The sequence below is a fragment of the Theropithecus gelada genome, chromosome 13, assembly GCF_003255815.1.
Source record: "Theropithecus gelada isolate Dixy chromosome 13, Tgel_1.0, whole genome shotgun sequence".
NCBI classification, from domain to species: Eukaryota; Metazoa; Chordata; class Mammalia; order Primates; family Cercopithecidae; genus Theropithecus; species Theropithecus gelada.
In genome coordinates this window covers 74,707,913-74,725,954 of record NC_037681.1, presented here as the reverse complement: position 1 = coordinate 74,725,954, position 18,042 = coordinate 74,707,913, and the positions used below count along the sequence as shown (strand labels likewise).

At 42.0% G+C, this 18,042-nt stretch overlaps 1 non-coding gene across 1 annotated transcript; it reads right to left on the bottom strand.

Moving 5' to 3' along the window:
• Positions 1-1,854: 1,854 nt before the first annotated feature.
• LOC112605449 lies at positions 1,855-1,916 on the bottom strand. Its single transcript, XR_003115439.1, has one exon. It is a non-coding gene; the product is annotated as a U7 small nuclear RNA (small nuclear RNA).
• Positions 1,917-18,042: the final 16,126 nt, after the last annotated feature.

The following is an 18,042-nucleotide window of genomic DNA, read 5'->3' as shown; positions in this document are numbered from 1 at the left end:
CAAAAATTAGCCAGGCCTGGTGGCACACTCCTGCAATCCCAGCTACTTGGGGGGCTGAGGCAGGAGAATCGCTTGAACCCGGTAGACGGAGGCTACAGTGAGCCAAGATCATGCCACTGCACTCCAGTCTGGGTGACAGAGCGAGACCCTGCCTCAGAACAAATCAAAACGAAAAAACAGAAAGAAAGAAATATGTATGCTAATGGTTAAGACTTTCTTTCCCCTACTCTAAACTTGGAGAGGTACTGCCAGTTTTGTCTATATGTTTACCTAGGCCAATCAATCCTTTTTTGACAGATATCTTTAGCTATATTAATATAGATTTAATTATATTGCTGACATTTTAGCTGGCCTAAGAGTCAGCCTGTCTCCTTCAGAAAATTTAATATTTTTCTGCTCTGATCCTACAGTTTATTCTCAGAAGGCAATCTTATTTCCTCATTCCCAAGTCCTTAGAAAGTACTTCATGATCACCCAAAATGTTAACAAATTATAAGAAGGGAACATCTACCATTGGGTTAAAGCCTGGTGCCAACAGATAAGTTTCACCCTCTTCTATAACCTAAAATTATAGGCAGCCATTCTAATCCTAGAATTGTCCGAAATTTGTCACAAATGGGTCAAACTCTGATCATGTAGATGGTTAAATATAAATTTAATACCACTACTCAAAAGATAACTGAACAATTTGCTTTTGAAATTGTGTCTACTTAGAGCCAGGGCTGGTCTAAAAAGTAGGTGAAGTGAATACCTATGTTCATGAAATTACAACATGGTAGCAACAGTTGAAATCCCCATTTCACTGAAAAATAAACCAGGGCTTAGAGAAGTTGAGGGATTTTGCCCAAGGCCAGGGCTCTTAAATGTCAGAGTGTGAGGATTCAAACCTCTTAACCAGAGTGTAGACTTTTTTTTTTTTTTTTTTTTTTTGAGACGTAGTCTCACACTGTTGCCTGGGCTGGAGTACAGTGGTGTGAACTCAGCTCACTGCAACCTCCACCTCCCAGGTTCAAGCGATTCTCCTACCTCAGCCTCCTGAGTAACTGGGATTACAGTCTCCTGCCACCATGCCCAGCTAATTTTTTGAATTTTTAGTAGAGACGGGGTTTCACTATGTTGGCCAGGCTGATCTCGAATGCCTGACCTCGCGATCCACCCACCTCAGCCTCCCAAAGTGCTGGGATTACAGGCGTGAGCCACTGCGCCCAGATGAGTCTAGTCTTTTAACCATTACACTGTTGATACGATTTGAGAAATACGGGAAACATCCCTGTTGTAAACATACTGTCATGTGTCACTTAATATTGAGAATGTGTTTTCAGAAATGCATTGTTAAGCAATTTCATCGTAGTGCAAACATCTTAGACTGCACTTACACAAATCTAGGTGGTATAGCCCACTATACATCCAGATGACAGGGGGGATAGCCTATCGCTCCTAGGTTACAAAGCTGTACAGCATATTACTGTACTGAATACTGTAGGCAACTGTAACACAACGGTAAGTATTCATGTATCTAGACATATCTAAACACAGAAAAGGTAGAATAAAAATACAGTATTATAGTCTTTTTGGGGGTGAGGTGGGGGATGGAGTCTCACTCTGTTGCCCAGGCTGCAGTGCAGTGGCATGATCCCGGCTCACCGCAACCTCCACCTCCTGAGTTCGAGCAATTCTCCTGCCTCAGCTCCCGAGTAGCTGGGATTACAGGTGCCCACTACCACGCCTGGCTAATTTTTGTATTTTTAGTAGAGACGGGGTTTCACCATGTTGGCCAGGCTGGTCTCAAACTCCTGACCACAAGTGATCCACCCACCTTGGCCTCACAAAGTGCTCAGAGTCTTTTCTTTTATTCTGGGCTTTCTGGCAAAAACCAAAAAGCCTGCTTGACAAATTCTAAAAGAGCTGTAACACTACTATTATAGTCTTATGGAGCCACTATTATATTTGGTCTATCATTGATCAAAATGTCATTATGCGACACATAACTGTATTTCCTCATTATCTTTCAGGATGTCTGAAATATTACCATTCATTTGGTCTTGACAGCATATATTTCTGGGAAAAGTGAAGCTAACTCTTTAGAGAATCTAGGGAGAAAATATCATTATGTTCTTTCTTTATTTCTGTTACTAACACCTTACTTCAGGCCATATTCATTTCTCACCTGGAATATGGCAACAGCCATCCAGCTGGTCTTCATGCTACCTTGGCTGGCTCGTTACAATCTGTTCTCCACATTACAGCCAGAGCAATCTTCCCAAAATGCAGGTCTGATCATGTCACTCCCCTGCTTGAACGTTTTCAGGGGCTCCCGATTGTCTTCAGCATGGTCTACACCAGTGGTTCTCACCCATTAGGCAAAACCTTATATAACACACAATTTTCATCATTTCCCCACTCTCCTGAAAAGAAATTCATACAGAAATGTGTGGGTAGGCCAGACATTGTGGCTCACACCTGTAATCTTAACTCACTGGGAGCTGAGAAAGGAAGTTCACTTGAGCCCAGGAGTTCAAGACCAGCCTGGGCAATGCAGTGGGACCCTGTCTCTACCAAAAACAAAAAAAAAAAAAAAAAAATAAAAAATTAGCCAGGGATGGTGGCACACAACCGAGGTCCCAAGTACTCAGGAGGGTGAGGTCAGAAGATCGCTGGTGCCTGGGAGGTCAAGGCTGCAGTGAGCCTTGATTAGAACACTGTGCTCCAGCCTGGGCAACAAAGCAAGACCCTGTTTCAAAAAAAAAAAAAAAAAAATTGCCCACAGGCAAGAGTGAGGGGCCTAACCATACTCCCACACTCATATATCTGTGAGCCTGATTAATTTTGCAGACCTCACACAGCTCAGACTGCTCTGAGTAGTTTGCCTTGGGCTCTAATCCTCATAAACTGCCTAAATACCCAACACCATACATACAACGGTTTTTCTTACTAGTCTTTGTAGAAGCCACTTTCTCTGCCTGGAGCTCTGTTTTTCCAGCTTTATCTGGCTAACTCCTTCTCATTCAGGTGCCTGCTTAGAAGTGTTTTCCTTGGGCAGTATGGCCAGTTTCACAATATTGATTCTTCCTATCCATGGGCATGGAATGTTCTTTCATTTATTTGTGTCCTCTTTTATTTTATTGAGCAGTGGTTTGTAGTTCTCCTTGAAGAGGTCCTTTACATCCCTTGTACGTTGGATTCCTAGGTATTTTATTCTTTTTGAAGCAATTGTGAATGGGAGTAATTTATAGATTCAGTGCCATCCCCATCAAGATACCAATGACTTTCTTCACAGAATTGGAAAAAACTAAAGTTCATATGGAGCAAAAAAGAGCCCACATTGCCAAGACAATCCTAAGCAAAAAGAATAAAGCTGGAGGCATCATACTACCTGACTTCAAACTATATTACAAGGCTATGGTAACCAAAACAGCATGGTACTGGTACCAAAACAGATATATAGACCGATGGAACAGAACAGAGCCCTCAGAAATAATACCACACATCTGCAACCATATGATCTTTGACAAACCTGACAAAAACAAGAAATGGGGAAAGCATTCCCTATTTAATAAATGGTGCTGGGAAAACTAGCTAGTCATATGTAGAAAGCTGAAACTGGATCCCTTTCTTACACCTTATACAAAAATTAATTCAAGATGGATTAAAGACTTAAATGTTAGACTTAAAACCATAAAAACCCTAGAAGAAAACCTAGGCAATACCATTCAGAACATAGGCATGGGCAAGGACTTCATGACTAAAACACCAAAAGCAATGGCAACAAAAGCCAAAATAGACAAATGGGATCTAATTAAACTAAAGAGCTTCTGCACAGCAAAAGAAACTACCATCAGAGTGAACAGGCAACCTACACAATGGGAGAACATTTTTACAATCTACCCATCTGACAAAGGACTAATATCCAGAATCTACAAAGAACTTAAACAAATTTACAAGAAAAAATCAAACAATCCCATCAAAAAATGGGCAAAGAATATGAACAGACACTTCTCAAAAGAAGACATTTATGCAGCCAACAGACACATGAAAAAATGCTTATCATCACTGGCCATCAGAGAAATGCAAATCAAAACCACAATGAGATACCGTCTCACACCAGTTAGAATGGTGATCATTAAAAAGTCAGGAAAAACAGGTGCTGGAGAGGATGTGGAGAAATAGGAACACTTTTACACTGTTGGTGGGGACTGTAAACTAGTTCAACCATTGTGGAAGACAGTGTGGCGATTCCTCAAGGATCTAGAACTAGAAATACCATTTGACCCAGCCATCCCATTACTGGGTATATACCCAAAGGATTATAAATTATGCTGCTAAAAAGACACATGCACACGTATGTTTATTGTGGCACTATTCACAATAGCAAAGACTTGGAACCAACCCAAATGTCCATCAATGATAGACTGGATAAAGAAAATGCGGCACATATACACCAAAGAATACTATGCAGCCATAAAAAAGAATGAGTTCATGTCCTTTGTAGGGACATGGATAAAGCTGGAAACCATCATTCTGAGCAAACTATTGCAAGGACAGAAAACCAAACACCACATGTTCTCACTCGTAGGTGGGAATTGAACACTGAGAACACTTGGACACAGGTTGGGGAACATCACACACCGGGGCCTGACGTGGGGTGGAGGGAGTGGGGAATGATAGCATTAGGAGATATACCTAATGTAAATGATGAGTTAATGGGTGCAGCACACCAACATGGCACATGTATACATATGTAACAAACCTGCTTGTCGTGCACATGTACCCTAGAACTTAAAGTATAATAATAAAAAATAAATTAAAAAAAAGAAGTGCTTTCCTCCAAGAAGCCTTCCCTGACACCAATGAGACACAACCTACTGAACTTCCTCTGTTATAGCACATGTCACACTGTGTTTGCACCCCTTACTGCTTTGGCCACCTCCTAGAGGATGAGTTTCTTGAGGGCATAGAGTATGTGGTGGTCACTGTCACACACACAATGATTGGCACAGACTTGACATTCATAACGAAAAGGAAAAGGAAGTTGAGGAGCTTCAGTGACTAATTTGGGTGAACTTGTTTATATTTCTACTGAAGGAAATTTTGGGAAAGGAAAATAATGAGGTTGGGAGTACTAAAGGTCAGTTATTATTTTTTAGAAACATTATTTTGGAAATGTATAAAAATGAAAAAAAAAACCCACATATTTTGAAAGTAATAAAATGGCCTTTTGGCTGGAACCAGTAATTCGCCAAAATAACGAACACAAAGGGAAAGAGGAGAGGCACCTGGCAGATGTTCTCTAGGCCTTTTAGAAGACGTGGAATTGTTCCTTCGGCCATGTATATGCGAATCTGTGGCAGGCCAATTCTCCCTGACAATCGCACAGACGGGGCTGCATGACAGTCACACACACAGGCCTGCATAGCACTCCAGTTAGACAGACAGGTTTCCATAGCACTGCCTTAACATTGAGCAAACAGTTAAACCTGGGGAAATCAGTGCCCAGACATCAAAGCTAGGAATGAAACATATGGTCAGTAGGAGCCTTGCATGGGCTTCTCCCTAACCTGGAGCAAACCAAAATAATAGAGACAGTCATACTTTCCTTGTGCCAGGAGTCAACGAAATCTGAGACGAGTCAAGATAACAGAGGCAGCTGTTTGAATAGATTCATTGGAGAGTCTAAGGCAGCTCGCCAGACCAAGCTGTAAAGGAGATAAGATAGAAATAATCACTCTGGTACCACAGTAGACAGGCCTTGAAGGTACTGAGGCCCCCACAGTTTAATCGGACTTAGCAAGCATTTTTTGCCTCTGATCTTCTAGTTGCAACAAAATTAGTTACCAATAGACTTAGGTGAATGTTAGACTGCTCTTAGGCTCATAACCTCAACCTACATAAGCACTAAGAAAATTGTAACACTTTGAATTGGTCTGGTGGAATTATCTCCGGCCTTCTCCCTGTGTCTGGTTATAGCAATAAATTCCCTTCTTTCCTAGTTTGTCTGCTTCTCATTATTGGTGGGCCCTAGAAAATGCAGCCAGACCCAGCGTGGTTCTGGGAACAAATCTGTAAAAAAGGTGATATTGTAGACATCAAGGGAGTGGGCACTGTTCAAAAAGGAATGCCCCACAAGTGTCACCATGGCTAAACTGGAAGAGCCTACAATGTTCCCCAGCATGCTGTTGGCATTGCCGTAAACAAGTAAGTTAAGGGCAAGATTCCTGCCAAGAGAATTAATGTGGGTATTAAGCACATTAAGCACTCTGCAAGCTGAGATAGTTTCCAGAAACACGTGAAGGAAAATGATCAGAAAAAGAAGGAAGCCAAAGAGAAAGGTACTTGAATTCAACTGAAGCACCAACCAGCTCCACCCAGAGAAGACACTGTGTGAGAACCAATGGGAAGGAGCCTGAGCTGCTGGAACCTCTTCCCTATGAATTCATGCATTTTATATGTATATATACACACACACATACATGTATATATGTGTGTGTGTGTATATGTGTGTGTGTGTGTATATATGTATATATGTGTATATATATGATCGCTGGACTGTGAAAAGAAAAAAGTAGTAAAATGTAAGAAACCTGACAACTATGACCTCAGTTAGGTAGGTCATCAAGGTAAACATCAACAGTGAGAAGTTATGCTGGTAGTATGTACCCTTGATATGTGTGATGAAAATGGTACTTTACCTGTGTAGTTTTTGTAGGAGTGAAGGGAAAACTTTCTCCTCACCCTCTGAAGGTTCACTGAAAAATCAACTGACAAAAGGCAGATTTGGTTTTTGTCTTTTTCTGAGACAGGGTTTCCCTCTGGCACGTAGGCTCGAGTGCAGTGGTGTCATCATGGCTTACTGCAGCCTCAACTTTCCAGGCTGAAGCCATGCTCCTACCTCAGCCTCCTGAGTAGCTGGGACCACAGGCAAGCACCTCCATACCTGGCTAATTTTTTTTTTTATATTTTATAAAGATGAGGTCTCACTGTCTTACCCAAAGTGGTCTCAAACTGCTGAGCTAAAGTGATCCACCAGCCACCAGCTCTCAAGGTGCTGGGATTACAGAAGTAAACCACTGTGCCCAGCCAGATTAATAGGGGAAATGGTGTGCAAATTTATTAACGTGGGCAGGAAAGAACCACAGAGGTTGCTGCAAACGCCATTGTTTCGTTTCCTTTTATGGCTGAGTAGTATTCTATGGTATAGATACACAACTTTTTTTATTCACTCGTTGATTGATGAGCATTTGGGCTGGTTCCATATTTTTGCAATTGCGAATCGTGCCGCTATAAACAAGCATGTGCAAGCGTCTTTTTCATATTATGACTTATTTTCCTCTGGGTAGATACCCAGTAATGGGATTGCTGGATCAAATGGTAGATCTACTTTTCATTCTTTAAGGAATCTCCACACTGTTTTCCATAGTGGTTGTACTAGTTTACATTCCCACCAGCAGTGTAAAAGTGTTCCCTTTTCACCACATCCACGCCAACATCTATTATTTTTTGATTTTTTAATTATGGTTGTTGTTGATGGTATCGTATTGTGGTTTTGATTTGCATTTCACTAATAATTAGTGATGTCACGCATTTTTTATATGTTTGTTGGCCATTTGTATATCTTCTTTTGAGAACTGTCTATTCATGTCCTCAGCCCACTTTTTAATGGGATTGTTTCTTCCTTGCTAATTTGAGTTCCTTGTAGATTCTGGACATTAGTCTTTTGTCAGACACATAGTTTGCAAAGATCTTCTCCCACTCTATGGATTGTCTGTTTGTTTCTTTGTTTGTTGAGACAGAGTCTCACTCTGTCACCCAGGCTGGAGTGCAGTGGTGCGATCTCAGCTCACTGCAATCTCCACCTCCTGGGTTCAAGTGATTCTCCTGCCTCACCGTCCCAAGTAGCTGGGACTACAGGCGCCTGCCATCATGCCTGGATAATTTTTGTATTTTTAATGGAGATGGGATTTCACCACGTTGGCCATGCCGATCTCAAATTCCTGACCTCAGGTGATCCACCCACCTCGGCCTTCCAAAGTGCTGGGATTACAGGTGTGAGCCAGCATGCCTAGTCAGGATTGTATGTTTACTCTGCTGATTATTTCTTTTGCTGTGCAGAAGCTTTTTAGTTTAATTAAGTCCCATCTATTTATCTTTGTTTTTGTTGCATTTGCATTTGGGTTCTCAGTCATGAAGTCTTAGACTAAGCCAATGTTTAGAAGGGTTTTTCTGATGTTATCTTTCAGAATTTATAAGGTTTCAGGTTGTATATTTAAATCTATGATTCATCTTGAGTTGATTTTTGTATAAGGTAAGAGATGAGAATCCAGTTTCATTATTCTACATGTAGCTTGCGAATTATGCCAGCACCATTTGTTGAATAGGATGTCCTTTCCCTGCTTTATATTTGCTTTGTCGAAGATCAATGGCTGTAAGTATTTGGCTTTCTAGGTTCTCTATTCTGCTCTGCTGGTTTATGTGCCTATTTTTATGCCAATACCATGCTGTTTTGGTGACTATAGCCTTATAGTATAGTTTGAAGTCAGGTAGTGTGATGCCTCCAGATTTCTTCTTTTTGCTTAGTCTTGCTTTGGCTATATCATTTCTTTTTGGTTCCATATGAATTTTAAGATTGTTTCTTCTAGTTCTGGGAAGAATGATGGGAATGGCATTGAATTTGTTGATTGCTTTTGGCAGTATGGTCATTTTCACAATATTGATTCTACCCATCCATGAGTATGGGATGTGTTTCCATTTGTTTATGTCGTCCGTGATTTCTTTCAGCAGTGTTTTGTAGTTTTCCTTGTAGAGGTCTTTCATCTCCATCGTTAGGTATATTCCTAAGTTTTTTTGTTTTGTTTTGCAGCTATTGTAAAATGGGTTGAGTTACTGATTTGATTCCCAGCTTGGTCACTGTTGCTGTATAGCAGTACTACTGGTTTGTGTACACTGATTTTTGTATTCTGAAGATTTACTGAATTCATTTATCAGTTCTAGGGGCTTTTTGGATGAGTCTTTAGAGTTTTCTAGGTATGCGATCGTATCATCAGGAAACAGCGACAGTTTGATTTCTTCTTTACCAATTGGATGCCCTTGATTTCTTTCTCTTGTATCAGTGTGCTGGCTAGGACTTCTGGTACTATGTTGAATAGAAGTGGTGAAAGAGGGCATCCTTGTTTTGTTCCAGTTTTCAGGGGGAATGCTCACAACTTTTCCCCATTCAGTACAATGTTGGCTGCGGATTTGTCATAGATGGCTTTTATTACCTTAAGATATGTCCCTTCTATGCCAATTGTGTGAGGGTTTTAATCATAAAAGGATGCTGGATTTTGTCAAATGCTTTTTCTGTGTCCATTAAGATGATCACATGGTTGTTTTTAATTCTGTTTATGTGGTGTATCACATTTATTGATTTGCATACATTAAACCATCCCTGTATCCCTGGTATAAAACCCACTTGATCATGGTGGGTTATCTTTTTGTGTGTGTGTGACAGAGTCTTGATCTGTTGCCCAGGCTGGAGTACAGTGACAGGATCTCGGTTCACTGAAACCTCTGCCTCCCAGGTTCAAGTGATTCTCCTGCCTCAGTCTCCCGAGTAGGTGGGACTACAGGCAACACCCAGCTAAATTTTTTTGTATTTTTAGTAGAGATGGGATTTTGCCATGTTAGCCAGGCTGGTCTCAGACTCCTGACTTCAGGTGATCCACCCACCTTAGCCTCTCAAAGTGCTGGGATGACAGGCATGAGCCACAGCACCCAGCCTGGATTATCTTTTTGATATGCTGTTAGATTCAGTTAGCTAGTATTTTGTTGAGGATTTTTGCATCTATGTTCATCAGGGATATTGGTCTGTGTTTTCTTTTTTTGTTATATCCTTTCCTGGTTTGGGTTTTAGTGTGATACTGGCTTCATAGAATGATTTAGGAAGGATTCCCTCTTTATCTTTTGGAACAGTGGCAACAGAATTGGTACCACTTCTTCTTAGAATGTCTGGTAGATTTCAGCTGTGAATCCATCTGGTCCTGGACATTTTTTGTTGGCAATTTTTTATTACCATTTCAATCTCGCTGCTTGTTATTGGTCTGTTCAGAGCTTCTGTTTCTTCCTGGTTTAATCTAGGAGGATTCTATATTTCCAGGAAAAAAACTTTAAGTTTATTTTTAAAAATTTGGCAAAAATACATACAATACCCAAAAATGGTATATAAATGCAGTAAGCCCATGAAAGGACACTCAACACCTTTAGTCACAGACAAATGCTAATCCAGTCACAATACAATACTGTTAGCAATACACTAAAATGGTTAAAATGCAAAAGACTAGAAAATTCAACGGTTCATGTGGATAGAAAGCACCTGAAATTCTCAAACATTGACTACAGGAAAACAAAATGATACAGTTGCTCTAAAAATCAGGTTGGCTGTCATCTCAGGTACTCAGGAGGCTGAGGCAAAAGGACTACTTGAGCCTAGGAGTTCAAGACCAGGCTGGACAACAAAGGGAGATCCCTCTTTTAAAAAAAATTAGTGTGACATTTCTTATAAAGTTAAACACATACTTTCCATAAGAGCTAGTAATTCCACTTCTGGGTAGTTACTCAAGAATAATGAAATATATGGTCACAACACACACACACACACACACACACACACAAAATGTAAAATGAAATGATCAACAACAAAAAAGCATCATCACCTGGAAATTAACTACAACTCTTTGAAAGGTTCTGAGGCTATGCATGCTGGGTAAGGAAAGAAAAAACATTTTTTCTTCTACCCTTTTTGGTCAGGTTAGGTCTCAAAAACAAAACACAGATTAACAAGAGAAAAGAATGCAAATTTATTTAATGTAAGTTTTATATGATATGGGAGCCTTAATAAGGAAAACCAGAGCTGAAGAAACAATTAAACCTGTGTGTTTAAACACTAGGTTTGATGGAGATTGGAAAGTCGTGAAAAATATGGTAGGACAAAAGGGGTATGAGCTAAGGAAAATAAACTGGGGGAAACAGCAAGGCCTGTCCATTCAGATTCCTCTTGGGGGGCATCTCTCCATCTTCAGAGACAAGGGGAATGGAGAGGGCACTTCTTGCCTGAGAGTCCTATGACCTGTTTCAGTGAATGGTCAGAGAGTCCTTTCTGCATCTACCACGTCTCAAATTCCTTCAGCTTCAAATATTAAATATGGGCCTGGCACAGCAGCTCATGCCAGGGTAATCCCAACACTTTGGGAAGCTGAGGTGGGAGGATTGCTTGAGCTCAGAAGTTCAAGACCACCCTGTGCAACAAAGGGAGACCCCACATCTACCCTAAAAAAAAAAAAATTGAGCCGAGCATGGTGGCACCTGCCTATACTCCCAGCTACTCAGAAGGCTGAGGCAGGAGGACCACTTGAGCCCAGGAGTTCAAAGCCGCAGTGAGCTGTTATGCCACGCTGTATTCTAGCATGGGTGACAGAGTGAGACCCTGCCTCAAAACAAAACAGAACAAAATAAAAGCCCAAAATATTAAATACGACTGGTCACCATATTTTGGGGTAGCGAATCCTGAACCCTGTCAGGGGTAAGATGTCATTGCATCTACAACTTCTCAAAGAACTTAACAAAAGAAAAAAGGAAGGAGGGAAGGAAGGAAAGAAGGGAGGGAGGGAAGGAGAGAGGGAAAGAAGTAAATGTGGCAAGACATTCAAAATTGGTGAATCAAGATGACAAATATATGAGTTGTTATTCTTGCAACTTTTCTATAGAATAGGAAGCTGTGGGGGACAGCAAGCTTAGTAATACCACTGGTAAGATGATACGAATTTCTCTAGGGGTCATTTTTGTATTTTTTACTTGGCTCACTGGCTCAAGGCTGGCCAAAGTATTTATGTTGCCTGAGCACTTAAAATGTGCCTGTCTTCACAGAACAGTCTGTTCTCACTGTTTATTAAGAGTTGCCCAGATGGTTCAACTAAATATAGGATTATGTGTTTAACGCCAGTACAACCCAGTTGTAAAATAAAAAGCTCCCTCATATAACTTCTTTTGTACTCCATGACTCCAAATAATGCTCAATTTATTTGTCCAGTTGTTTTGGATTATGTGGACATTTGTATTCAGCATCAATTTTTAAAGAAAGCAGAGGAGGCAATAAATATGCTTATGTCAACAATGCTACTGTTGCTTAGACATTTCTGGGAACCCCACTTTTGTGCTTCCAAGCCTTTTAAGAACCTCATAATAAAATTCATATAGTTATTTTAAATGCATCCACATTTTATTTTGGATGAAACAGAATCAGAACAAGTGATCACCCAACTTATTTATGGTAGGATATAATAAATTCCTCTTCAAAGATTTTAGACTGTAAATTGTTAAGTACAGTGAGTTCTGAGATTCTCTCCAAAGAACCAATGTATCAGTATGTTCAGCTCCCCTGTTCTTCATTCTCCATTTTAGAGGTTAACTTCCTTGTTCCGCTTGCCCCTAGTTTCAGTAAACAACCTTTCCCACCATTTCTCATCAGTAGTTCACATCTATTCCCCCGGTCACCTGCTCTGTCCTGAGACACCTGTGGTCACCTGCTCTGACCTGAATCCTCCTGAGTCACCTGTTCTGTAACCATCCTTCACGCCAAACAACTCACCCTACCACTCCAGCTCGTACCCCTGCTCTCTTTAAAACAGTCAATTGGAATTAGCTTAGACTGTGTGGTCCAACCCTAGCCAATAGGGGAATGACATAGCAGTAGGGGCTACCTGTGTCAGGAATAAAACCCCTTCCCCTCCTTTGTTCAGGTGTGCTCTCACCATTGCTCCATCAGGAGTTGCACACTTCTATAGAAGTAAAAATTGCCTTGCTGAGAAAATTAAATTGATGTTCGAGTGCTCTTTCCTTGCGGCACCGAAAATTTATTTTAACATTTACCATTCTTTAACACAAATGACTGTTGGCATTTCTGAAAAATCAAGTCAATCTTAACAAATTAAAATTTGCAACATTGATGCTATTCAGAAAACTTTCCATGTTTCTAAAATTCAACAAGAAACAAAATAAGAGCTCCAAAACTATTTTAGGCCAGGGATTGGTAAACTTTTTCTGTATATATTCAGATGATAGATATTTTAGGCTTTGTGGGTCATATGGATTCTCTCACAACTAACCAACACTGCTGTCGCAAGAAAGCAGCTGTAGACAACACTTAAATGAGTGAGTTTAGATGTGTTCCAATAATTTTATTTACAGGAGCAGTTTGTGGATATTTGACCCACAGTCCGTAGTTTGCCCATCTTTTTTTAGGTAATGACAGGATAATTGCACTAATTTGATAGCCTTCCAATGTGACAGTAATTACTGAGCTATGTAATTTTTGGCTTTTTTTTTTTTTTTTTTTTTTTTGAGGCGGAGTCTCGCTCTGTCGCCCAGGCTGGAGTGCAGTGGCCAGATCTCAGCTCACTGCAAGCTCCGCCTCCTGGGTTTACGCCATTCTCCTGCCTCAGCCTCCCGAGTAGCTGGGACTACAAGCGCCCGCCACCTCGCCCGGCTAGTTTTTTGTATTTTTAGTAGAGACGGGGTTTCACCGTGTTAGCCAGGATGGTCTTGATCTCCTGACCTCGTGATCCGCCCGTCTCGGCCTCCCAAAGTGCTGGGATTACAGGCTTGAGCCACCGCGCCCGGCGGCTTTTTTTTTTTTTTAAGCAAACATTTGACCCACTGTTTATAGTCTCTGGTAGGGCATTTTAAAATCTTGTTTAGGAGCATTATTTTTTAATAGCATTTAAAGAAAGTATTGTACTGATGCTTCCTCTTGCAGAGGGAAAACTATTACAACACAATTACAGTTTTATCAGTTAATCAGCAGGAGCTGTATTCTGATTAAGAAGCATCACTAAGGCCAGACACATTGGTTCAGGCCTGTAATCCCAGCACTTTGGGAGACTGAGGCTGGCGAATCACCTGAGGTCAGGAGTTCGAGAACAGCCTAACCAACATGGGTAAACCCCGTCTCTAGTAAAAACACAAAAATTAGCCAGGCACGATGGTGGGCACCTGTAATCCTAGCTACTCAGGAGGCTGAGGCAGGAGAATCCCTCGAACTAAGGAGGTTGCAGTGAGCCAAGATCACACCATTGCACTCCAGCCCGGGCAACAGAGTGAGACTCCGTCTCAAAAAAAAAAAAAAAAAAAAAAAGAAGCATCATTAAAAAGAAAAGGCCAGGTGCAGTGGCTCATGCCTGTAATCTCAGCACTTTGGAAGGCCGAGGCAGGTGTATCACCTGAGGTCAGGAGTTCAAGACCAACCTGATCAACATGGCGAGACCCCATCTCTACCAAAAATACAAAATTTAGCTGGGCGTGGTACCTCATGCTTGTAATCCCAGCTACTTGGGGGGCTGAGGCAGGAGAATAGCTTGAAGCCGGGAGGCAGAGGCTGCAGTGAGCTGAGATCATGGCACTGCACTCTAGCCTGGGTGACAGAGTGAGACTCCATCTCTAAATAATAATAATAATAATAAAAGCACAAGGGCCAGGAACAGTGGCTCATGCCTGTAATCTCAGCACTTGATGACGCTGAGGTAGGTGAATTGCTTGAGCCCAGGAGTTTAAGATTAGCCTGGGCAGTATGCAAAATGAGGCCGGAGGATTGCTTGAGCCCAGGAGGTGGAGGCTGCAGTGAACGATGATTGCACCACTGCACTCCAGCCTGGGTGACACAGTGAGACTGTGTGTCAAAAAAAAATAAAATTTAACTAAAGGCCAAACTCAGTGGCTCAATCCTGTAATCCTAGCACTTCAGGAAGCTGAGGCAGGAGGATAACTTGAAGACAGCAGCTCAAGAGCAGCCTGGGTGACATAGGGAGACCCCCCCATCTCCACAAAAAACATTTTTAAAAATTAGCCAGGTGTGGTGGCATGCACCTATAGGATCAGCTACTAAGGAGGCTGAGGTGGGAGGACTGCTTGAGCCCAGGAGGTCGAAGCTGCAGTGAGCCGTGATTGTGCCACTGCACTCCAACCTGGCTGACAGAGCAAGGCCTTGTTGCCAAAAAATAAAATAAAATAAAATAGGCCAGGCATGGTGGTGCACGCCTGTAATCTCAGCACTTTGGGAGGCCAAGGCGGGTGGATCACATGAGGTCAGGAGTTTGAGACCAGCCTGGCCTTAGTGAAACCCCATCTCTTCAAAAAATACACAAATTAGCCAGGCGTGGTGATGCACACCTGTAATCCCAGCTACTCAGGGGCTGAGGCAGGAGAATTGCTTGAACCTGGGAGGCAGAGGTTGCAGTGAGTTGAGATGGAGCCATTGCACTCCAGCCTGGGTGACAGAGTGAGACTCTATCTCAAAAAGTCAATAAATTAAATTAAATTAAATTAAAAGTACCCAGATAGAGACTGATTTTGCAAATGCTTAATATAAGGAGCAAAAGCCATAAGCAGTTTTATTTTGTATTTTATTTTTACTTATTTATTTATTTTTGTACAGAAGGGGTTCCGCTATGTTGCCCAGGTTGTTCTCAAACTCTTAACCTCAAGTGATTCTCCCATCTCAACCTCCCAAAGTGCTGGGATTACAAGCATGAGCCACCACACCCAGCTCCCCACACTTTTTTTTTGTTTTAACCTGTGCCTTTTATTTTGTTCATTTTGCAACAATTAGTTGAATTAATTATTGCAATTTTCACACTGTCAAAAGAAAAAAGACACCAGAAGGAGCCGAATTTAAAGTTTTGTGTTCACTGGGTTCTTTCTTTCCCTTTTGATGTTTTCTTTCCCACTATACCAGCGGCTCTCAAGTATAGTCCTTGACATCAGCAGCATCAGCATGACATGGGAACCTAACGGAAATACAAATTCTTGGGCCTCGCCCACTGCAGACTTCCTGAATCAGAAACTCTGGGGACGGGGCTCAGTGAAACCCTCTAGGTGATACTGATGCTTCCATAGGTTTGAGAACTACTGGTCTACATCTAGGCAGATGGCTACCTAGCTATTGCAATACAGAAGAAAATGTGCTCTAGGTTGCTGGGTTCCAACACAGGTCCATCGTTTCCCCATGTTCAGTACATCTAAAGGAGAGGTGCTCAGATCTAATGGAGGGGAGAGTGAAGATGTGTATTCAAATAGGAACACTGGCCAGGTGCAGTGGCTCACACCTGTAATCCCAGTATTTTTGGAAGCCGAGGAGGTAAGATCACACGTGGCCAGGAGTTCAAGACCATCCAAGACAACAAAGTGAGACCTTGTTTTGAAAAAAAAATTTTTTAATAAAACAAATAGAAACACACACTCACTCATAACTGCCACTCCTTCCACTCACCCCTGACTATCGAACCCACACAGACGTAATACAGCAGCATGTGAGATGCCTATACTTTCTCACTCAGCAAAAGATCAAGGACCAACAACACAAGATACGGATAAAGGAATACTATTTTTCATAAGAAGAATTACAGAGCCACTGACTCCTAAACTATGTCTATCTATAACATTGAATGCAATAGTATCAGAAATATATTTTAAAGAAATTTCTATGGGCTGAATATGTTTTCCAAAATTCATATGTTGAAACTTAATGGCCTGGCCAGGCACAGTGCCTCATGCCTGTAATCCCAGCACTTTGGGAGGCTGAGGTGGGTAGATCACTTGAGGTCAGGAGTTCAAGACCAGCCTGGCCAACATGGTGAAACCTCGTCTCTACTAAAAATACAAAAATTAGCGGGGCGTGGTGGTGCACACCTGTAATCCCACCTTCTCGGGAGGCTGAGGCAGGAGAATTGCTGAACCCGGGTAGCAAAGGCTGCAGTAAACTGAGATGGTGCCACTGCACAGAGTGAGACTCTGTCTCAAAAAAAAAAAAAAAAAAAAAAGGAAAAGGAAAAAGAAAAGAAACTTAATGGCCAATATGACAGTATAAAGAGGTGGGGCCTTTAGGAGGTAATTAAGACATGAGAGCTGATCCCTTATGGATAGGATAAGGGCCCTTACAGAAGGGCTTGAGGGAGTGGGTCCATTTGCTTCTGCTCCTCTGCCACATGAGGACAGTGCTTGTTCCCTTTTGCCCTTTTCGACCCTTCTGCCATGTGAGAATCAGCAAGAAGGTCCTCAAAAGACATTGAAGGGCCAGGCGCGGTGGCTCACACCTGCAATCGCATTACTTTGGGAGGCCGAGAAGGGTGGATCACAAGGTCAGGAGATCCAGACCACTCTGGCTAACACGGTGAAACCCCGTCTCTACCAAAAATACAAAAAAAGTAGCCGGGAGTGGTGGTGGGCGCCTGTAGTCCCAGCTACTCAGGAGGCTGAGGCAGGAGAATGGCATGAACCTAGGAGGCAGAGCTTGCAGTGAGCCGAGATCGTGCCACTGCACTCCAGCCTGGGTGACAAAGCGAGACTCCATCTCAAAAAAAAAAAAACACTGAAGGCAGGTGCCTTGACCTTGGATTTCTCAGCCTTCAGGACTGTGAGACATAAATTTCTATTGTTTATAAATGACCCAGTCTGTGGTGTTTTTAAATGGGAGCACAAACAGACTAAGACAGAGATCTATTAGAACCTTCTTTTTAGGACACTCTCTTATATAAAACTCTTCTTTGGGTAATGATGCGTAGTCAAATGTCACTGAAATAACTGCACCCTCATTAGGGTGTGATGAAAATCCAAACAAAGACACATGAGCACATTACTTCCAGTTTCTCCCTGTTTGGCTTTAACTCCTGCTTGGTTAGAGAAATCAGAGCCTCATAAATTAGCAAGCCTCTTCTGAATTAAAAAAAAAAAATTAATAAGAATGTAACTAAGCCGGGCGCGGTGGCTCACACCTGTAATCCCAGCACTTTGGGAGGCCGAGATGGGCGGATCACGAGGTCAGGAGATCGAGGCCATCCTGGTTAACACGGTGAAACCCCATCTCTACTAAAAATACAAAAAAATTAGCCGGGCCTGGTGGTGGGCACCCGTAGTCCCAGCTACTCAGGAGGCTGAGGCAGGAGAATGACATGAACCCGGGGGGTGGAACTTGCAGTGAGCCGAGATCTCTCCACTGCACTCCAGCCTGGGAGACAGAGCGAG